Source organism: Bufo bufo, chromosome 6 (assembly GCF_905171765.1).
Source record: "Bufo bufo chromosome 6, aBufBuf1.1, whole genome shotgun sequence".
Classification (NCBI taxonomy): Eukaryota; Metazoa; Chordata; class Amphibia; order Anura; family Bufonidae; genus Bufo; species Bufo bufo.
Genome location: NC_053394.1, coordinates 21842165 through 21863190, shown reverse-complemented (window position 1 = coordinate 21863190; position 21026 = coordinate 21842165). Strand labels below are relative to the sequence as shown.

The following is a 21026-nucleotide window of genomic DNA, read 5'->3' as shown; positions in this document are numbered from 1 at the left end:
GACCTGGACTAAAGCATCTGCCAACTCCTGGACAGTCTGTGGTGCAACGTGACGTTGGTGGATAGAGCGAGACATGATGTCCCAGATGTTCTCAATTGGATTCAGGTCTGGGGAACGGACGGGCCAGTCCATAGCATCAATGCCTTCATCTTGCAGGAACTGCTGACACACTTCAGCCACATGAGGTCTAGCATTGTCTTGCATTAGGAGGAACCCAGGGCCAACCACACCAGCATATGGTCTCACAAGGGGTCTGAGGATCTCATCTCGGTACCTAATGGCAGTCAGGCTACCTCTGGCGAGCACATGGAGGGCTGTGCGGCCCTCCAAAGAAATGCCACCCCACACCATTACTGACCCAATGCCAAACCGGTCATGCTGGAGGATGTTGCAGGCAGCAGAACGTTCTCCACGGTGTCTTCAGACTCTGTCACGTCTGTCACATGTGCTCAGTGTGAACCTGCTTTCATCTGTGAAGAGCACAGGGCGCCAGTGGCGAATTTGCCAATCTTGGTGTTTTCTGGCAAATGCCAAACGTCCTGCACGGTGTTGGGCTGTAAGCACAACCCCCACCTGTGGACGTCGGGCCCTCATGGAGTCTGTTTCTTACCGTTTGAGCAGACACATGCACATTTGTGGCCTGCTGGAGGTCATTTTGCAGGGCTCTGGCAGTGCTCCTCCTGTTCCTCCTTGCACAAAGGCGGAGGTAGCGGTCCTGCTGCTGGGTTGTTGCCCTCCTACGGCCTCCTCCACATCTCCTGATGTACTGGCCTGTCTCCTGGTAGCGCCTCCATGCTCTGGACACTACGCTGACAGACACAGCAAACCTTCTTGCCACAGCTCGCATTGATGTGCCATCCTGGATAAGCTGCACTACCTGAGCCACTTGTGTGGGTTGTAGACTCCGTCTCATGCTACCACTAGAGTGAAAGCACCGGCAGCATTCAAAAGTGACCAAAACATCTGCCAGGAAGCATAGGAACTGAGAAGTGGTCAGGTCACCACCTGCAGAACCACTCCTTTATTGGGGGTGTCTTGCTAATTGCCTATAATTTCCACCTGTTGTCTATCCCATTTGCACAACAGCATGTGAAATTGATTGTCACTCAGTGTTGCTTCCTAAGTGGACAGTTTGATTTCACAGAAGTGTGATTGACTAGGAGTTACATTGTGTTATTTAAGTGTTCCCTTTATTTTTTTGAGCAGTGTAATTCCACATGTGTTAATTCATAGTTTTGATTCCTTCATAGTCATGAAAATAAAGAAAACTCTTTGAATGAGAAGGTGTGTCCAAACTTTTGGTCTGTACTGTATATATACACACTACAGAAGACAGTATACTGTATATATATATATATATATATATATATATACATATATATGCACACACACTACAGTCCCCATGCGCCTGCCACACAGACGGTGCCCATGCACTGCAGACCGTAATTTAAGGTCCACGGCACGGGCTTCACGCGTTCATGTGAACGAAACCTTAGAAAGTTGTGAAAGGCGAAGGGAGGAGGCTGGAGATAGAAGATGTGAAGCAGATGAAGAGATAGGACTGTCTAGGTGAATGTTAAAGTTGCCCAATATTAGAGATGTTAATTCTGAGAATGGGAAGTCAGGATGTCAGGCAGCAAAGTGATCTACGAATTGGGCTGGTGAGCCTGGGGGTTGGTATACCACTGCCACTCTCAAGGAGAGTGATGGTATTGGGCGAATGACCTGGAAAGAATATTGTGGGGAAATAAGTATTATGACACCACCACAATGTCTGTTCTCAGGCCTGGGTGTATGACAAAAATGTAAGCCACCATAATGTAGAGCAGTGAGAGAAGCAGTGTCAGAGTGCTGGATCCACATTTCTGTGAGAGTCAACAGATTAAGAGAAGTACAGTAGATACAATAGGAAGGAGTGAAATCTGATAGGGCTTTACAAGTAACTGGTGTAACAGCCAGTGGAGGGACTGACAGATAGGGTGGCAGAAAAATTTGGCTCAAAATAGCAGTGTAGTTATAATAGTCACGGTCCCTCCTTTCTATTAAGCTGCGGAGCTCTCGCAGCTTACTATATGATATTTCGACTGCAACCCTATGTTGTTTTCATTTAGATTTTCTTGATTGGTATACTGAACTTCCAACATGATAATGGAAAATGGAAAGTTCTATGGGACTTAGGTGAGTGTCCAGTATCTTAATTCACAGTGGTATATGAGTTAAATGATTATTAATAGTGATGGACGAACATCTGCCAGGACGGTTCGCGAACGCGATCAAATGTTCGCAAACCGCATGTTAACGGCGGGTCCTATTCATTTTAAAGGCAGGAGAACCTGAAAAACATTCAGCTCATATTTGCAGCCAAGAAATAATTACTAGAAGTGCACAAATAGTCCCACAACATGGACAGTGACAAACCAGATGCATTATTCGAATTTGCGATCTCCATTCATTTTTGTTTTCAATGCAAGATATCGGCAATATAATTTTTGCGTACGCGCATGCGCAAATGCACTATACAGTACCCAAATGCCCTATAAAGAAAGAATATTGGTATATAACACCCCGCTTCAATCAGTTTTTTTGGGGGACAACTGGTATATCACACCAGTAGAAATTATTTGTTTCAATAACGCTTGTCCCTCTATATAGCTGCCGCACAATACAAATGCACTATAATATACTGTCTAACATAGAAAGTATATTATAACATTGTACATGGAAGGCAATCCATTAGAATATACATAAAGATAAAACGTAACCTTTAATAATGTTACTATGAGGGTCCATTCACACGTCCGTAAGTGTTTTGCGGATCCGCAAAACACGAACACCGTCAATGTGCATTCCGCAATTTGCGGACCGCACATCGCCGGCACTATAATAGAAAATGCCTAATCTTGTCTGCAATTGCGGACAAGAATAGGACATGTTATATTTTTTTGCGGAAACGGAAGCCCAGATGCGGAAGTGTGCGGATCCGCGGATGCAGACAGCACATTCCGGCCCCATTGAAAATGAATGGGTTTGCACCCGTTACGCAAAATTGCGGAACGGATGCAGACCCATTTTGAGGACGTGTGAATGGAAAAGATATCCCTCAAAAGGAAAATAAATGAAATTATTAAAGTTAAAGCGAACCTTTCACCTTATTTTCACTTTATAAACTAGCAACAGTACCTTATGGATTATCTTCAGTGTGTTCTTATACATGTTAGTGCCGCTTTCCTGCGATGTTTATTCTTGAAAAAATCGTCTTATAAAGTTCACATTTCCTGCTCCAACAGTTACGCAACAAGTCAAGGGGGTATCCCTTCCCTCACCTCTGGCTGTACCTCCCCTGCCCTAACCCCGCCTCTATGCTCTGTAATTGACAGCCGGCTCAGTCGCCGGGACCGCGCTTGTGAATCCTGCGCATGCGCCGTCCTCCTCATTCGCCGTGCGATCCCGTCTTTCTTGCGGACACAAGCGCGATCCTGTAACAGAATCGCGCATGCGCCGTACGCGATGCCTGCCTGTCTGCTCTCCCTCCCGTGCGCGCGCTCCCCTATCTTCAGGCTCCAAGTGCCCCACGTGATCACTGTAGACTTGCCGCAGATGGCAAGTCTACAGTGATCACGTGGGGCACTTGGAGCCTGAAGATAGGGGAACGCGCGCATGGGAGGGAGAGCAGACAGGAGAGCAGACAGGCAGGCATCGCGTACGGCGCATGCGCGATTCTGTTACAGGATCGCGTTTGTGTCCGCAAGAAAGACGGGATCGCGCGGCGAATGAGGAAGACGGCGCATGGAAAGCGGCACTAACATGTATAAGAACACACTGAAGATAATCCATAAGGTACTGTTGCTAGTTTATAAAGTGAAAATGAGGTGAAAGGTTCGCTTTAACCAAAAAGCATAGATGTGGTCGGCAATAACAAGTACTGGGCAGCACTAAATCAGAAACCATATGTCCTACCACAATCCGGGGGGTTCCAGTGCACATCGATGAATCCAGGAGGGAAAGAAAAAAAACATCTATCCCTGGTCTAGATGATGATGTGGTGTTGAAGGACAGGGTGGGCAAAGAACTGTCCCTGATATTGCCCTACAGGGGGTGCTATTCTGGCCCTGATAGCCTAACCACAGACCACCCGCCCTGATAAGAGCGACCCCGTCCGAAACCTTACCCTATATAAAAATGGCCCTAGTAAGCCCCTAGCCCCTAGGCCCCTGACTTCCAGGTGATCACTGTATAGATCTATGTGTTTTCGACTCATTATAAAAGTATAAGTATATCGCACCCCTCTGTCACACATATCGACAGCACACCTATACCAGTCCTTAAAATGTCTTTTGTGGCCCTATTAGCTAGCGTTTGGTGTCCCTAACAGCCTGTCCCTGCTCCACACAGCGACCTCTCCCTACACTGGCAAAACACTGAATGTAATTTTATTTATAAGGTAGGGGGTATGTCCATGTGCTGAAACGTCTCAATTGGTTGTCCTATACCACCTGATGGATTTGTCATGTGTCAAAGTTCTTCACAATGTTAAAGAATATGGCGGGCGCAAATTTCTCCATATGTTCGCATGTTCGGCGAATCGCAAACACGCAAAGTTCGCTGCGAAACGACTGTCGGGCGAACCGCAAGGCCATCTCTAATTATTAATCGTGGGGCGCAGGTCCACTTACATGTCCAGTCGCTTCGCCGCCTTTGTAGTATGATGGGTAGTTCTCTTTTGTAGCTCTATGCGCTTCTTACCCGATATTGATAATAGTCTGCAAGGTGACATCTGTTAATATGCAGTCCGTGTGCCGGCCGCTCCACAAATGTTCTCTGGTTGCTAGTGACGCTGCGCGCCTGCGCAGTACAGCTTTCCGGATGCTGACCGCTCCACGTGTGTTCTCCGGTTGCTAGCGACACTGAGCACCTGCGCAGTACGGATTTCCGGACGCTCGCGACCCACAAGTTGTTTCACTTCGATGTTATAACTTTGCGCTTGCGCACTTCCACTTTTCAATCACCAGAATAGATATTCGGGATTTTGATGTTCTGAAGGTTTATCACAGATTATGACAGGGGTGCAGTCAATCTTCTAGACAGACGCGTTTCAAAATCACATGGGTTTCTTCCTCAGTGGCAAAATATCGAATGAAGAAAAGGGGGACATATTGCTCCTTATAAGGAGCCTAAGTTGGAGTCAAAGCCTGGACCTGACCGTGACTGATACTTTTATATACTAAACAGGGCTATATCAAATTCACATTAAATCATAAAATATACGTTCTTCTCATGTATGTTAGTGTTGACACTACATACTAGCAACATTATATATGGTAGTGATATTACATTATGCAGGCATCATATACAAAACCTTAATCCAGCGGGGCTGACTTTCACTGATGTAATGACTGGTTTCGGTGGGAGGATGCAGGATCTTGAGGGTCCTACTGGTGCGACCCACATATTGTTTCACACATGGGCACTCCAACATAAATAACAGCTTCACTATTGCATGATAATATTTCATTAATCTTCCATTCATACAAATTAGTTTGGGAGATTATTTTTGTGGTTTTCCTTGGGAATTTTGTTGTTCTACAATTCCCACAAGTACCACACCTGTAAAACCCCTTTAGGGTCATCCAAGGTGTAATTATGGATCCTTTTTCTTATTTTTTTTACTAATAGTAGAAGCTCCTTGCAACCCCAAATTTGCTGCTTCAACCTATGAAATTGTCTGTACGTTCAACAGCCATCGAGGCAAATGACAGCTTGTGTTCAAAATAAAGCTGTTCCTCGATACTGATTTTTGGTATGTGCTACACAAGAATTTGGGGCCATTTATTTCTATGTTGAGGTCCAAGAATTGCACCACTTGTGTGCTGATGTTCAGCGTGAATTTAAGGTTGAGCTCGTTGTGATTTAGCTCATCCAAAAATCGCACCAAAAAGTCATGTGGCCTATCCCATACCAGTATAATATCGTCGATGTAGCGCCGCCAGAGCACAAGACCCGACCCTAGCCTGGGTGTTATTATGTTCTGTTCCCAAGCTGCCATGAACAAGTTGGCATAACTGGGGGCGAATCTGGTGCCCATGGCGGTGCCCATCAACTGTAAGTAATATTTTGAATAAAAGTAAAAATAATTATGTGTTAACACATCATTAATGCTATCCAGGATGAATTGCAACTGTTCCATTTTCAAGTCTTTTCTCTGGGATAGCATAGTTTTTATTGCATGTATACCGTGCTCATGGTTGATGCATGTATAGAGCGAACTAACATCCAACGTTGCCATGATCCAACCAGGCTTACATGTCAAGTTTTCAAATAAGTTGACAACTGTTGTAGTGGCCTTCAAATATGATAGGATGTTCTTTACATATGGTTGCAACATATGATCCAGGTACTGTGACAGATTGGCTGTTAATGAGCCTATTCCAGAGACTATAGGTCTCCCTGGTGGAGGAGAATAGTACTCTGCCAAGTATTTAAACCACTAATGTCCGTTAGGACTGTACATATACCTCTTAGCCCCACACCGATGTGCGGAATCAAACTTAGCTTTTATTATTCCTTAACTTAATAAACAGTTTCCTAGGAGGTAGATAACTTTTTTTAGGAATGAGAGTACAACTCAGAGACAGGGACAAATGGGGCTACGACCAAAAAATCTAGATAAAGAAAATACTGATGGAGGAATGCAAATCATCAATAAAACAGAAATAATGTTGCGACCAGAATACAAAAGCCTCATAAGTAAAGGTCTATCGTTTACACCTGCCCCTCAATTTGACTGCTTTCTATGGGTAAAGGACATAAACCTGTTAGCTAGAAAATTAGCCCTACATAAGGAATTTAAAATTAAAGGGGTTGCCCGGGTTCAGAGCTTATTTTCACCCAGGCAGCACCCCTGAGGCTAGCATCGGAGCATCTCATGCTCCAATGCCCTCTCTTGCCCTGCGCCAAATCGCGCATGGTACGGGCTCTTTTGCTTATCATAACACACTGCTGGGCGGAAGCTTCCACCTGGCAGTGTGTTTGGTGACATCACCGGCTCTGATGGGCGGGCTTTAGCGCTGCCCTAGCCATTTTACTGGCTAGGGCAGTGCTAAATCCCGCCCATCAGTGCCGGTGACGTCACCGGGCTTCCTGGCAGCCCCATAGAGAGCCCAGTACGTCACCGGATTTAGTGCAGGGCAAAGGAGAGCATCGGAGCATAAACTGATTCGATGCTCAAGTCAGGGGGGCTGCCTGGGTGAAAATGGAGGGATGTCCAGGTTCAGCTCTGAACCCGGACAACCCTTTTAAGGAGAAAGATCCAGAAATATTACAATAATTAGAAAAAACTGCTATTGAGACATTGGAACTCTTGAGGGGAGAAAGTGAAGGAAAAATAGTAGTCCCTAGCCCCCCCTTTCCCCTTCAGTACAATAACTCCCAAGTCAAAGTTCACTCCACCATTCGGTAAATATGCAAATATCCAGTCCTTTGTGGATGTAGTGACAAGAGATTTACAAAAATTTAAAGCAAATAGAAACTACACATATTGCAATCTAACGAGAGAAGAACAAGTAGCCATAAAAGATCTAGTCGAAAACGATAACCTTATTATCAAGCCCTCGGACAAGGGGGGCAATGTTGTCCTACTGGAAAAATACTATTACGAAAAAATGGCAATGACATTGTTAACAAGATGAAAGCACATATAAACAGCTTAGTGCGGATCTAACTGATAAACATGTTGTAGAACTCAAAAATCTTCTGAAACTAGCCAAAGAAAAGAATCTTATCACCAAGGAAAAATATAGAATGCTTTTCAGACCTCACCCCACTATAGCTACTTTTTATGTGATACCCAAAATACACAAAAAAAGAGAACCAATTCCAGGCAACCAAAGCTTGTGCAAAGGCATTAGCGAATATGTAGATCAAATAATCTCTCCTTTTGTCAAATCACTTCCCTCTTATCTCAGAGACACAAAAGATAATGTTGTCAGATTACAGGAGATTCAGGTCAATCAGCAAACACCTATAGCAAGCTTGGATGTTGAGGCCTTGTACACAAGCATCCAACATAATCTAGGCATGAAAGCGGTGAAATATTTCCTCAACACAAAAGGGGTACAATATCACGAGCACAATCAATTCGTTTTGACACTTTTGGAATTTTTGTTGAAGCACAGTTATTTCTAATTTAACAGGAAATTTTATTTACAGCTACTTGGTACCGCTATGGGTACGATTTGTGCACCAAGTTTTGCAAATGAATTTTTAGGGCGGTGGGAAGATCGTATAGTTTTCACTGACACTTATAGAAAGTACACAGATCACATTTTATTTTGGGGATGTTATATTGATGATGTTTTGATTTTTTGGGACAATACAGAAGCACGTTTTCATGAATTTGTTCAACATTTGAATGAGAACCAAATAGGACTGACAATCTCACTTTAATCTGACGGCAGTATCCAAACAGAAATATATCGTAAGTCATCAACCAACAACTTTTTACACTGGTAAAGCTTCTATCCACAGTCCCTCATAAAGGGCATTCCAGTGAGGCAGTATTTAGGAGCGAAGCGGAACTGTTCCACTGAGGAAGCTTTTGAAAGGGGGTGTAGTACACTTTATCAACGATTCCTAAATAGGGGCTATTCAAAGAAGCGCCTACATAAGGCATACAACAAAGCAAAAAGGCAGTGAGATCACAATTATTGGGGAACAAGACTAAAAAAGGAGAGGAAAAAAAAAACATACGATGTATAGGTACATATGATATCCAACATGAAAAAGTCCTGCGCATCTTGAAACGCCATTGGCACATTCTTCAGGCGGACAAAGATATCCAGCAGGCTATACTGAGATTCCCTAGTGTTACATATAGAAGAAGAAGAAATCTAAAAGAGATGCTAGTACACAGTCACTATCAACCCCAAAGAAGGGAACAGGAAACAACCTGGCTAAACCACAAGGGATCATATCCCTGTGGGGACTGTAGGTTTTGTAATCGGATGCTAATTACCAAAACATTTACAAACCCTGTTGATGGAAGAAACTAGAAAATTCTGGATTATATAAACTGTAAAACAAAAGGTGTGGTGTACATTATCAAATGTGACTGGCCCAAATTGGGGAAGACTACCCAAGAATTAAGAAGGCGGATCTGAAAACACTTCGGCAGTATAAATACTGGAGAAGACACAGGACTGGCCAGGCGCGTGAGGGAAAAACATAAGGGCAATATTACAAACCTGAAATTTTGGGGAGTAACCAGAATAAAATAAGGCCCCAGACAAGGCGACATTGATAGAAGACTTCAACATGAGGAGATAAAATGGATTTATAGACTAAATAGCCTATCCCCTAAATGAAGGATTTACCTACTCGTCCTTCCTGTAATGTAGACCTTCAACACTATGAGGAAGAGGAACAGTAAACAATGTCTTAAACAAGTAATAAAATAGTTGAGGTATTGTCACGCTTTCATGATTAATGATAATAGTGGCCGACATTTGAAGATCTGGACTATCCATGGAGAGCTATATATACAAATTTAATCCAAACAATACGATGCGTAAAATAATTGAAAAAGCATTGCTAAAGTATTAGTACTAGTATATCATCATGTACTAGTGTATATGGCTAATTAGAGGTTCCCAGCTACTTGCAATACATCTGATGGTGTTACATGTAGTATTTGATACATGAATCAAGAGAATTTATAAAAGAACCATTGGCACATATTGGCACATATACATTCCTATTGTTAATATAATAATGGGATAATGTAAATTTAATTATTGAATAAATAGTGGAACACACTAGTAATGTGACCATCAGCTGTATGGCACAGAGAAGCGCTATTGAAATGAAATTGCAATAAAATCTCTGATTAAGAGTTGCCATTAAGGATACTAATATCTAAAAGTATCCATTTGCTTGAACTAAGTCTTAGGACATGTGCAGATTACGTGAGAAATCTGATAGCTAAGGAGACTAAGTCCACAGTCATGCGCAGGGAATAGTGTTGAGCGCGAATATTCAAATTACGAATTTTAGTCGCGAATATCGCTACTTTGAGAATTCGCAAATATTTAGAATATAGTGCTATATATTCATATTCGCGAATATTGTTGATTGCAAATTTATCGCAAATTTATAGCAAATATCTGCAATATCTTTGTCTGAGCTTAGCAACTTCCCTAGAAACCAATAGGAAAGTTGCCTACAGCTTAGTGTTGATCGCAAATTTTCTATTGAGATCATGAATTCTCAAATTTGCAAATATATGGCGAATATTCGCGAAATATCACAAATTCGAATATTGCTTCTGCCGCTCATCACTAGCAGTGAACTCTGAACAGTAGTATGGGCAGCAGCGCAGGAACTCTAAGTTCTTGCACAAATGCGCGGAGCGACGGCATGACGAGTATAGACTTGAACGTACAGATGAAGAAGGGGGAGGTAAGCTGCAATAGAGGAGGGGAGTTTCTACCTCACCGCTACCTATCAGATCCAACAATCTATCCCTCATGTAATCCAACTCACTTAGAAGCTTCTCCATTGGATATAGTAGCGTCACACCCTAACGGGCTGACGTCATCAGAGATAACAAATAGCCGGTGTTCCGTGAAATTTCCCTACCCATGAAATCTCCCTACCCTCGTCACTTTCTGTTGTGATGCGGCCGCACCGGACGTGATGTTCCCAGCTTTGGAAGGAGGAGTGTGCCGCGCCGCGCAGGCGCACAACGATGGGTAGGAAAATTTCACACCAGAGTTGGGGAGAAGGGGCCACCTAATGTGCTTGCGCCTTACCTCTCAGCTGGACAGCGGCCGACACTGCCCATGCGCTGGAAGCCTCAGCAGCGGTTAGAGGGTAGGGAAATTTACGGGCCAGTGCTCAAGTGCGGCTAACTACTCCCGTCGGGATACACTGCGCGTGCGCACCAGCGGACAGTGAGATCTCTTATACCAAACATCCATCCGATCACCGTGCCTGCGCAGTGTGGGGGTGGGGAGTGTTGTGCCTTTTCATAGGTAAATGCATTGATATCCAATTCATTATTGTCAAAATGGATGTTCATTGCCTTTAAGAGCCATGCTCGACTATAGTTGCAATTTTGTATGTCTTGAGTAGGCCAATTTAAGGTCACACAAAGGTTTATACTCTTTAGTGTTATTCTTCTCATGAATGTACCAGTCTGAGAAGATGCCTCCTTGTCTACTTTTAAATTTATGACGGGAGAAAAAGATAAGCTCTGTGCAATTAGGCATTATACAATTAGGCATTTATTAATGAAGCAAAATATATAATTCATATATTCATTTAATGAGCCTTAGTCCTTGGCATATGACAATCAGTAGGACATATATATATTTGTTTATATTATATTGTTATATGTTACGAAGACAACATGTATCCAGTATATTATACAGGGAGTGCAGAATTATTAGGCAAGTTGTATTTTTGAGGATTAATTTTATTATTGAACAACAACCATGTTCTCAATGAACCCAAAAAAATCATTAATATCAAAGCTGAATATTTTTGGAAGTAGTTTTTAGTTTGTTTTTAGTTTTAGCTATTTTAGGGGGATATCTGTGTGTGCAGGTGACTATTACTGTGCATAATTATTAGGCAACTTAACAAAAAACAAATATATACCCATTTCAATTATTTATTTTTACCAGTGAAACCAATATAACATCTCAACATTCACAAATATATATTTCTGACATTCAAAAACAAAACAAAAATAAATCAGTGACCAATATAGCCACCTTTCTTTGCAAGGACACTCAAAAGCCTGCCATCCATGGATTCTGTCGTCAGTGTTTTGATCTGTTCACCATAAACATTGCGTGCAGCAGCAACCACAGCCTCCCAGACACTGTTCAGAGAGGTGTACTGTTTTCCCTCCTTGTAAATCTCACATTTGATCATGGACCACAGGTTCTCAATGGGGTTCAGATCAGGTGAACAAGGAGGCCATGTCATTAGATTTTCTTCTTTTATACCCTTTCTTGCCAGCCACGCTGTGGAGTACTTGGACGCGTGTGATGGAGCATTGTCCTGCATGAAAATCATGTTTTTCTTGAAGGATGCAGAGTTCTTCCTGTACCACTGCTTGAAGAAGGTGTCTTCCAGAAACTGGCAGTAGGACTGGGAGTTGAGATTGACTCCATCCACAACCCGAAAAGGCCCCACAAGCTCATCTTTGATGATACCAGCCCAAACCAGTACTCCACCTCCACCTTGCTGGCGTCTGAGTCGGACTGGAGCTCTCTGCCCTTTACCAATCCAGCCACGGGCCCATCCATCTGGCCCATCAAGACTCACTCTCATTTCATCAGTCCATAAAACCTTAGAAAAATCAGTCTTGAGATATTTCTTGGCCCAGTCTTGACTTTTCAGCTTGTGTGTCTTGTTCAGTGGTGGTCGTCTTTCAGCCTTTCTTACCTTGGCCATGTCTCTGAGTATTGCACACCTTGTGCTTTTGGGCACTCCAGTGATGTTGCAGCTCTGAAATATGGCCAAACTGGTGGCAAGTGGCATCTTGGCAGCTGCACGCTTGACTTTTCTCAGTTCATGGGCAGTTATTTTGTGCCTTGGTTTTTCCACACGCTTCTTGCGACCCTGTTGACTATTCTGAATGAAACGCTTGATTGTTCGATGATCACGCTTCAGAAGCTTTGCAATTTTAAGAGTGCTGCATCCCTCTGCAAGATATCTCACTATTTTTGACTTTTCTGAGCCTGTCAAGTCCTTCTTTTGACCCATTTTGCCAAAGGAAAGGAAGTTGCCTAATAATTATGCACACCTAATATAGGGTGTTGATGTCATTAGACCACACCCCTTCTCATTACAGAGATGCACATCACCTAATATGCTTAATTGGTAGTAGGCTTTTGAGCCTATACAGCTTGGAGTAAGACAACATGCATAAAGAGGATGATGTGGTCAAAATACTCATTTGCCTAATAATTCTGCACGCAGTGTATATATATTTCTCATTAGGGGAATATCTGTCTCAAGAAGAGTGTCTGTGAAGATGTGTGTTTTGTAACAATTAATCACATCTTTGGTATGACAGAGGAGGTACTGATATCTCTGTGAGAAAACAAGGCTATTTACGATCCATAAATTAAGTGTGAGAAACTGTCAGAGAGACGCCTAGGGGTCTGTCTCTAATTGCTACAAGTGTCAGAATTAATCCCTATAGCTTTGAATTAAAGCTTCTAAGGTCAAAATGTATATTCAGACTTACATAAGTTAACCCTTTATGCTATGATGCAAATAGCTTATACAGCAGTGCCACCTAGGTATCAGTAGGTGACATTACAACAGTAGCAAAAGTGCATTCTGGGTAAGGTTATGATGTCACATTTTTTATCAATGGTCACGCCCATCCAACAATGATTGGAAAGATCCAAACTAGGAAGGTGTGTCTAACTGATAAGTTTGTGATCATAAGCCATACACAGTAAGGGAAAAGGAAGAAAGAAAGGAGAAAAGAAAGAGAGAGGAGAAGAGAAGTTGAGGTCTATCAAGATGAAAGCCATGGTGAGATGCGCTATGATGGACCACCCAGCTTTCCTAGGAGCAGAATTGAGATTCCTACTAGGACTTGGTAAGAGACACAGAAAATGATATTTCATTTTATTAAGACTAATTTGATAGTGTGGGTGAAATTATACCATCTAGATTGGCGAATAAATAAATAATTAAATGAATTGATCATCTCCATATTGAGATGTAGTCTTAGGATATTGTGAGGCTTCATTCTACCTGCAGAAGAATCTAGACTCATAATCTAGCAAAGCATTAAATAATTGCTTTTATATATATATATATATATATATATATATATATATATATATTGATAGAACATTCTTCGCCAAGCTAAGTGATGGATTCCCACCGGAAGGACTTATTTCAAATCCTTCCCATTTAAGATATGGTCTAGCAAAATCCTAGATCCCTGTTATTTGTCTTAATAGTCTTACCAAAGTTATATACAGTGGAGGAAATAATTATTTGACCCCTCACTGATTTTGTAAGTTTGTCCAATGACAAAGAAATGAAAAGTCTCAGAACAGTATCATTTCAATGGTAGGTTTATTGTAACAGTGGCAGATAGCACATCAAAAGGAAAATCGAAAAAATAACTTTAAATAAAAGATAGCAACTGATTTGCATTTCATTGAGTGAAATAAGAATTTGAACCCTCTAACAAAAAAAGACTTAATACTTGGTGGAAAAACCCTTGTTTGCAAGCACAGAGGTCAAACGTTTCTTGTAATTGATGACCAAGTTTGCGCACATTTTAGGAGGAATGTTGGTCCACTCCTCTTTGCAGATCATCTCTAAATCCCTAAGGTTTCGAGGCTGTCTCTGTGCAACTCTGAGCTTGAGCTCCCTCCATAGGTTTTCGATTGGATTAAGGTCCGGAGACTGACTAGGCCACTCCATGACCTTAATGTGCTTCTTCTTGAGCCACTCCTTTGTTGCCTTTGCTGTATGTTTTGGGTCATTGGCGTGCTGGAACACCCATCCACGACCCATTTTCAGTTTCCTGGCAGAGGGAAGGAGGTTGTCGCTCAGGATTTCACGATACATGGCTCCGTCCATTTTCCCGTTTATGCGAATAAGTTGTCCTGTGCCCTTAGCAGAAAAACACCCCCAAAGCAAAATGTTTCCACCCCCATGCTTGACGGTGGGGACGGTGTTTTGGGGGTCATAGGCAGCATTTTTCTTCCTCCAAACACAGCGAGTTGAGTTAATGCCAAAGAGCTCTATTTTGGTCTCATCAGACCACAGCACCTTCTCCCAGTCACTCTCTGAATCATTCAGGTGTTCATTGGCAAACTTCAGACGGGCCTGCACATGTGCCTTCCTGAGCAGGGGGACCTTGCGAGCCCTGCAGGATTTTAATCCATTGCGGTGTAATGTGTTTCCAATGGTTTTCTTGGTGACTGTGGTCCCTGCTAATTTGAGGTCATTAACTAACTCCTCCGGTGTAGTTCTAGGATGCTTTTTCACCTTTCTCAGAACCATTGACACCCCACGAGGTGAGATCTTGCGTGGAGCCCCAGAGCGAGGTCGATTGATGGTCATTTTGTGCTCCTTCCATTTTCGAACAATCGCACCAACAGTTGTCACCTTCTCTCCCAGCTTCTTGCTAATGGTTTTGTAGCCCATTCCAGCCTTGTGCAGGTCTACAATTTTGTCTCTGACATCCTTGGACAGCTCTTTGGTCTTTCCCATGTTGGAGAGTTTGGAGTCTGCTTGATTGATTGATTCTGTGGACAGGTGTCTTTTATACAGGTGACTAGTTAAGACAGGTGTCCTTAATGAGGGTGACTAATTGAGTAGAAGTGTCTAACCACTCTGTGGGAGCCAGAACTCTTAATGGTTGGTAGGGGTTCAAATACTTATTTCACTCAATGAAATGCAAATCAGTTGCTATCTTTTATTTAAAGTTATTTTTTCGATTTTCCTTTTGATGTGCTATCTGCCACTGTTACAATAAACCTACCATTGAAATGATACTGTTCTGAGACTTTTCATTTCTTTGTCATTGGACAAACTTACAAAATCAGTGAGGGGTCAAATAATTATTTCCTCCACTGTATGGGAAAATAGTCCAGGATGGGGCGGAAGGATACAGTTGTCTCTTCTAAGTTATATCCTTGAATGGATTTGCCCATCTTGAAGTCATGTGATGTGTAGTTGGTTAGGGGGGGCAGAATGTATTTAACATTCTATAATGATGTCTAGGATTAGACATGCCCATCCTGATATCATGAGGTTTTCTCTGAACAGAAGTAGTATATATAACTTATGTTCATATTTTGATATCCTAACTTAATAATAGCTTGGTTATAATGTGACAAGTTATTTCCACTCACATGCATTGTTAACCCTTTCATGACCAAAGGTCATTGATGCCCCAGTGTCCAGGTCAAAATTTACAAATCTGACATGCGTCACTTTAAGTGGTAATAGCTTTGGAACACTTTTACTTATCCACGCCATTCTGAGATTGTTTTCTCGTGACACATTGTACTTCATGACAGTCATAAACTTGAGTCAATATATATCTCCTTTTTTTTAAAAAAAATCCCAAATTTACCAAAAATTTTTAAAAATTTGCAATTTTCTAAATTTCTATTTCTCTGCTTCTAAAACAGAAAGTGATACCTCATAAAATATTTATTACATAACATTCCCCATATGTCTACTTTATGTTGGCATCATTTTGGAAATGTTATTTAATTTTTTTAGGACGTTAGAAGGCTTAGAAGTTTAGAAGCAATTCTTAAAGTTTTTAAGAAAATTTCCAAAACCCACTTTTTAAGGACTAGTTCAGGTCTGAAGTCACTTTGTGGCGCCTAAATAGTGTATAACCCCATAAATGACCCCATTGTAGAAACTACACCCCTCAAGGTATTCAAAACCAATTTTACAAACATTATTAACCCTTTAGGTGTTCCACAAGAATTAAAGGAAAATGGAGATGAAATTTCTAAATTTCACTTTTTTAGCAGATTTTCTATTTTATTACATTTTTTTCTTTAACACATTAAGGGTTAACAGCCAAACAAAACTCAATATTTATTACTCTGATTCTGCGGTTTACAGAAACACCCCACATGTGGTCGTAAACTGATGTAAGGGCGCACGGCAGGGCGCAGAATGGAAGGAGCGCCGCATGGTTTTTGGAAGGCAGATTTTGCTGGATTGGTTTTACTGAACGCCATATGTTTTTTATTTTTCTACCGATCGTCTTGTGCAGGGGCTCATTTTTTGCAGAAAGAATTGAGGTTTTTATTGGTACCATTTTTGGGTACATAGGATTTTTTGATCATTCATTATTACACTTTATGGGACAAGGTGGCCAAAAAATTGGCTGTTTTGGAACAGTTTTTTTTTTTTACAGCGTTCATCTGAGGGGTTAGGTCATGTGACAGTTTAATAGAGCAGATCGTTACGGATGTGGCAATACCTAATATGTATACTTTTTCTTATTTATTTAAGTTTTACACAATAATAGCATTTCTGAAACCAAAAAAATTATGTTTTAGTGTCTCCATAGTCTGAGAGCCATAGCTTTTATATTTTTTGGGCGATTGTCTTAAATATGGGCTCATTTTTTGCGGGATGAGGTAACGGTTTGATTGGTACTATTTTGGGGTATATTCGCCTTTTTTGATCGCTTGGTGTTGCACTTTTTGTGATGTAAGGTGACAAAAATGGCTTATTTTTTTACACCGTTTTTATTTTTTATTTTTTATGGTGTTTATTGGACGGGGTTGATGATTTGATATATTTATAGAGATGGTCGTTACGGACGCGGTGACACCTAATATGTGTGGTTTTCTGTTTGTTTGGTTTTTTTTTATAGGAAAAGGAAATTTATTTTTTACATTTTTATTTATTTATTTTTACTTTTATTATTTTCACATTTTTTTTTATCAGTTCCCTCTTGGATCTTGAAGATCCAGTGGGGCTGATGGTTGTACTATACTTTGCAATGCTCTTGCATTGCAAAGTATAATACAATCAGATGCCTGTAGGTGGCAGCACTGGACGCCTATACCATGGCAACCGGACGCCTTTGCAAAGCGTCCGGTTGCCATGGCAACCATCGGGCGCTGCGATCGCAGCAGCCCTGATGGTTGAGAGAGAGGGGGCCCCCTCCCTCTATTACCCCCATGGATGCCGCTACTGCGGCATCTATGGGGTTACAGCAGTGTCAGCATAGAGCTGACACACGCTGCTGATGGCGGCGGCTCAGGAATGGAGCCGCCGCCATCACACACAAAAGGGGGACCGCATCGGGGGCAGGGGGCAGCGCTGGAAACGGGGGAGGGGGGGCAGCATTTTACTTACAGATCGGGGCAGGAGGGGGCGGACCGCTTCGGGGGGGCAGGATAAGATGATGGACAAGAAGGGGGCACAGATCGGTGCAGGAGGGGGCGGACCGCATCGGGGGCAGGACAAGAACAAGGAGGGGGCACAGATCGGGGCAGGACCGCATCGGGGGCAGGACATGAACAAGGAGGGGGCACAGATCGGGGGCTTCAGGACACATTACCGATTTCAGGCTGTGATCTGCAGAGCGCAGATCAGAGCCTGAAACCGGCATTTTAACACTGCCGCGATCCGATTGGTTAGTCTGCACAGACTAACCAATCGGATCGATTGCCGGCAAGGGGCCAATCTTGGATTAAAGAGCTGCCAGAACGTGTATATACGTGGTAGCTGCACGGGGCATGTGCAGCTATCACGTATATATACAGATTGCAGTCGTGAAAGGGTTAAGCTTGTAATGCTTTATATTAACGCTATATATATTCATTTGCATGTATCATTGTGTTTATTTACTTATATATGTTTATAATCTTGTAACCAATAAATCTGCATATTTTTATAATACCTGTGTATTATTGTATAATGTAGAACTACATTTTATCATTAACGTCATCTCACGTCAAAAAGAACTTATTTATCTGAGGAAATAGTCGGACTCAGATGTGAATTGTATCAATTAGGTTGTCTACAATTCACCAGGTCATGATTTTAAGAATTTATGACAAATTTTATAAATTTAATTTTTTTATGATTAATTATTTTTATGACCATAATTAATAATTCTTAATTGAATTATTACCCCCCGACATAAATGGAGGTCCCACCGAGATTTGATTGATGAGATGACATATTAATGATAAATTGTCATGTATATTGTTGCTGGCATTAGAATGCTACAGCCAGATCACGTTTACAAGCCTTAGAAGGGCGTGGTCTATACATATTCAATATTAATGTCCTGGTACTGAAGGGGTTAAGCCCATACCAGAACCGCAGATGAGTTGTTGCAGTAAAGTGTTATTACACGGATGCAACCAGTGCATTACATGTAAATCAACTCAGGAGTTGTTTGTCTATGCTAAACACAATTGATGTTTTTGTATTGCCAGAAATTAATAGTAAATTGTCCCAAAATAGGGAACAGATGTAGGTCTCATTAGCCTAGGCGGTACAGGGTCCGGTTCTAGTCCTTTGTTTGACTCAAGAACCTTCCTATTAATTCCTGGCCAGTTAACTCCCATAGTTGGAGATTTACCCCCATATACAGGGAGGTTGAGTTTAGTAGCTCAGGGCGTTACAGGATAATAGAGGAACTTTATACATAAAGTCTGACCCAATGTTATTGATAAATAGAATCTATAAGAGAACAGTTTTAAACAGGTTAATTGCCATGTATGCTAGTGTAACCATGCTTTCTTATAGGATCCTAATGTACAATTTGCAATTGCCGCAGATATGATAATCCCCTAAGGGGGGAATTGTTTTTTTTATCTCACTCTGATTAATCGTTTCAGATTTTTTTTTTTTATTATCTGTTTGTGAATTATTATTTTTTAAGCAGAGTACCTAGAACCTGCTAATTTGTTTTGTAGTGAAAAGCGCAAAACTGTATCTAAATAGCTCTGTTAACTAATCCTAGTTGCCTTACAAAGTCTCCTAAGGGAGGGGTGAGGAGCACATTTTTTGAGTCTAGGTAGATGTCAGTGAAAAGGTCAGAGGTCGCAGAGCTGCTCTGCGAGCTGATTTCTTAAGTCAGCCTAATGGAAAGGAAGAGTAAGATTCTCCCAACTTCATTAAATGTAAATTCTTTATCTCATGAAGTGAATAAAGAGTAAAGGAAAAGTCATTTAATACTTCGCTGACATAGGAATGTCCAATAAACGAAGCAAACGGCTTCATTGAATTAATAATTATAGCAAGTCAATAAATGATTAATGATATTGATTACTAATCAATTTTTTCCACAGGATCATTAACATAATGTTTGTGTAGAGTTTTATTTCAGTGCTAAAAACGCAAAGAGCTGAACTGAGATTGAAAAATCTAAAACTTGAAGATGGAGACACATCATAAATTTCATATGATTGGTGGTGGTATCGTATGACTGAAAAGAGACTGAACAGTTATACTAACCATATTGTTTGTCTATCAATTGTGACTAACTTGTCGTCACTGTATTCCATGCAGATATATGGACGCATATATATTACTCTGTTTCGAGGTAGTCTCAAAGTATTGATTGGGTTATTATCCTAAATAGGCATAACACCCAAGGCTATATTAGCCTAGCAGAGGAAACCCTGTAGTTTGTTTTTCTTTGAAAAAAACAAACATAAAAGTCCTCAACTTGCTGCTGGCTAAAGTATGGCATAAGTCAAAGGCCTAAACTAGGCAGGTATATGTTTGATAAAGTTTTTGCTGCGTTGTTACTCATACTGTCTGTTGTTTTCTTAAGCTTAGATGATGGCCCAAGATGGGATCACGTGTTGATGGAAGGGCAGATGGCGGAATCCTAAAAGTCTTTGTATCCGGAACCAAGAGAACCTGAGGTCAAGGCTATCCGTGACGCAAGAGACGTCCAGTCGGAGCCAACCCAGATGTATCCAAGATGTATCCAGGAGGGACAAGTGGGCAGAGCCCCAGGAGATTCGACAGCCGCTGCAAAAGTACATCACACCAGTGCAACATGACAAAGTATCCGAGATCGCAGACATGAAGATATAATGCCAAACACCGCTCGCTAAATCGAGTTGCCAGTTGCTGACAAACCAGGAAGCTATTACTTCCAGTTTTTCATTTTAGCAGCAACGTTATTAAGTTAGAGGACCAAAGAAAGATCTTAACTAGAGACACGTTTCCAGAAAGTCCAGAAAACGACCGAAACGTCTTTCTCTCTGCAGTGGTCATAAAAGAAAAGAACGAAACAATTGTATTATATGCGTTCTATGAACCAACGTGTTTATCACTAATACAAGGAACGTAACACACTTGTTTTTAAACTAATCATAAAGTTTGTGATAAATTTATTCCAGGGTAAAACTTACGTTCCCCAATCCATAATGATTTGGAACATTTAGCCCTTTATTGCGTTTCAGCCTATTCAACCTTCTAATAACGAAATTGAATATGCTGAAAAGGGGGGATTTGTTGTGCCTTTT

General features: G+C 41.5%; 1 long non-coding RNA gene across 1 annotated transcript; it reads left to right on the top strand.

Moving 5' to 3' along the window:
- Positions 1-770: 770 nt before the first annotated feature.
- On the top strand, positions 771-20532 carry LOC121006113. The gene is made up of 3 exons (XR_005780021.1): positions 771-781; positions 1703-1709; positions 20324-20532. It is a non-coding gene; the product is annotated as an uncharacterized LOC121006113 (long non-coding RNA).
- The last annotated feature ends 494 nt before the right edge of the window (positions 20533-21026 follow it).